This window comes from Chrysochloris asiatica, unplaced genomic scaffold, assembly GCF_000296735.1.
Source record: "Chrysochloris asiatica unplaced genomic scaffold, ChrAsi1.0 scaffold00047, whole genome shotgun sequence".
NCBI classification, from domain to species: domain Eukaryota; kingdom Metazoa; phylum Chordata; class Mammalia; order Afrosoricida; family Chrysochloridae; genus Chrysochloris; species Chrysochloris asiatica.
The window spans coordinates 5,911,132-5,914,242 of record NW_006408565.1 but is presented as its reverse complement, the minus strand read 5'-3'; positions in this window follow the sequence as shown (position 1 = coordinate 5,914,242).

Here is a 3,111-nt window from a genome sequence, read left to right as displayed (position 1 = left end):
TCGTAACCACTACGCTACCAGAGCTCCTTACAGTGCCACAGTAGGAAAGGTTAATAAATATATCCCAGGGACAACCTTGACACTGTGAAGGATGCATATCAGTGGATAACTGTCAGTGGATACTCTTCCAGGAGACTGACTCTGAGGTGTCTCCACATTGTTCCTCAGACGTGCCCAGTGGGATAGAGCCTTAGTTGCCCACAATTATCAGTACACCTTTTGTTGGCATTTCTCACTTCCCAGAATCACTCTTATCACTCACTCACTTATACTTCCTAAATCACTTTCCAAATCAAATACTAGAACTCAAGTCCTTGTTTCATCGTCTGTCTTCAGAGGCACTCCCTCTAAGATGGATGTCTTCCTCTCCAAAGAAGTGTTTGGTATTCATTGGGGCACCTCTGCTGCACAAGAGTTTGATCCTCAAGGGAAAGGGTGAGTTGTTACCCCATGCGTCTATCTCCCATGGCAGAGATGATGAATAAATGTTTGTTGAGGAAAGGGAAAGAATAAATGAATGAATGAACAATTGAGTGTGTGTCTAGGGTATTTAAGATGAACGGACAGATCCTGCTAGGAAACTTTCATTAAAGTGTCTGGCCCTGTCAAAGTTAGTCTCCCATTTCAGAACATCTACAACTTCACAGCCTCTCCTTTTATCTTTCAGACCCTTCATTCTGCCATTCCATTTTCCCCTCCGAAGTACATCTCCTTAGCTTCAGACAACTTCCTACTAAGAGAAAAAGCGGGAGATTCCTACTGACTCCAGTTAAACAAAGATTAAAGAACCGAGTGCAATGCTAGTATAATATGACATAATTCAACATTGTCTCCATGAAAATGTCTCACTGGAAGGATAGATTTGTCCTACCTGGACTCCAGGGCTCATTCAAAAACACTTGGACAGCTGCCTGCTTGCCACTAATGAAAGTAGCCTTAGGAAATGGTAATTTTGACACATTCATTAACAAAGTCCACGTGCATGGGTCAGGGGTTCCAGCAGGAGGATTTAAATCATTGTTGAGGAACTGAAGTGACTGCTGCCAAGCTGAGATCAGCCGAGTTACACAGACCATGTTTGGCTTTGATCTGAGATACTCTAAGAACATCCAGAAAAACCAGGGGTTTCAGACTCAGTTCCCTGTTTCCTAGAAAGAACATTCTTCAGGGGAGAAAACCAAGGTCACACACATGAAGCCAAACAATTCCTGCCTCACCTGTGGATTCTCTGAAGAGGAAGCAGGTTAGACACCATATTGAAAATAAATAAATAAATACATAAACAAATAAAACCCTGGAGCTATTCACAAGTCACATTATGAATGGTAGACTGGAAACCCTAGGTCCTAAGACCTGGTGTTGGCCACCTGGTCAGGTTTTCTGATTTCTTCTCATCTTTGTGATGAGAAGGTTGATGATCTGTAAGAGTTCTTCACCAGGACTTTGTCAGTCAACTTGTCAAACTGTGGTTACTTGTATGTTTCTGTGATGCTGAAGCTATGTTACTGGTATTTTAAATACTATCAGGGTCACTCATGGTGGACAGGTTTCAGTGAAGCTTCCAGACTAAGGCAAACTAGGAATAAGGAGAGGCAGACCACTTCTGAATGGTGAGTCACTGAAAACCTAACGAATAATAGCAAAACATTGTCAGAAATAGAGCTGGCAGGTGAGTTCATAAGGTTAGAAGTCACTCGAAATACAGCTGGGGAAGAGTTGGCTTCTCAAAATAGAGTTGACCTTAATCACATGAATGTTGTTGAGCGTTTGGGACCTCCATTTGCTGATGGGGCACAACTCAAAATGAGATGAAATTGCCATAAACATCCATTAATAATTAGAATGTGGAATGTACAAATATGAATCTAGGAAAATTGGAAGTTGTATCCACAATCAATGTTCATGGTAGCAGCAGTCAAGCAGTTATAGGACATATTGCACAAGGCAAATCTGCTGTAAAAGACTTCTTTAAGGGCTTAAAAAGCAAAGATACCAGTTTGAGGACTTAGGTACACCTGATCCAAGTCATGGTATTTTGCAATCCCTCCTATGAATATGAAAGATGGACAATGAATAAAGAAGATTTTAGAAGAATTGATGCATTTGAATTATTGTGTCGGAAAAAAATATCAAAAGTACCATGAACTGCCAGAAAAACAAACAAATGAGTGTTGAAAGAAATATAGACAGAATGTTCTTTAGAAGTGAATGTGGTGAGACTTTGTCACTTTGTACTTTGAACATATTACCAAGAGGACCAGCCCCTGGAAAAAGATATCATGCTTGGAAAAGTGAAGGGTCAGCACAAAAGAAGAAGACCTTCAACAAGACAGATTGACACAGTGGCAGCAACAGTGGACTCAACCATACCGATTGTGAGGATGGTGCAAGACTGGTCAGTGTTTAGTACTGTTGTGCATAGAGTTGCTATGACTCAAACCCTACTGGGTGGCACCTAACAACAATAAGAGGGGTTATTTGATATCCAAAAATACTCTGAGTCTCAGTTTCTTGATCTTTAAAGTGGGCACACTACTCTGTTTCCCAGATCTTGTAAGAATCATGTAAGATTCAGAAGCTCCTTGGCCTAGCTGAGTGACAGCAAACTTAGACAGTGTTATCATGACATATATCTGTATCAAGGCAATACTTGGAGGAGATTAAGGGATAAAGTCAAGGGGAATCTGACATGTCAACTCCCAGCCAGATAGTTCTGGAATCAGGAGCAGGGATCATACTGGGTTCATTCTGGGTTATAGTATTTGGAGTTCCTGTAATGGGATGAGGGATCTCTCAGAAAACTTGCTGTCACTATTCCAGTAGGTTAGATGGAATCACAGATCTCAGGCTGTGTGTCTAAAGACTTGGAAATTTTGGGCCGTGAGTAAATTTGAGAGTGAGAGCAAGTAAAAGGAGGTCTACAAAGTACTGAGGACAGTTTCCTTTCTCTGGTAAAAATACCAAAAATTTCTAGTATTAGAAACACCTAAAATTAAATGCTATCTCCTCCACTCACTAATAGAATAATTAAGGTAAATGCACCTTTGTTGTTGTTGTTGTTAAGTGCCGTCGAGTCGGTTCCGACCCATAGCGACCCTGTACAGGGTTTCC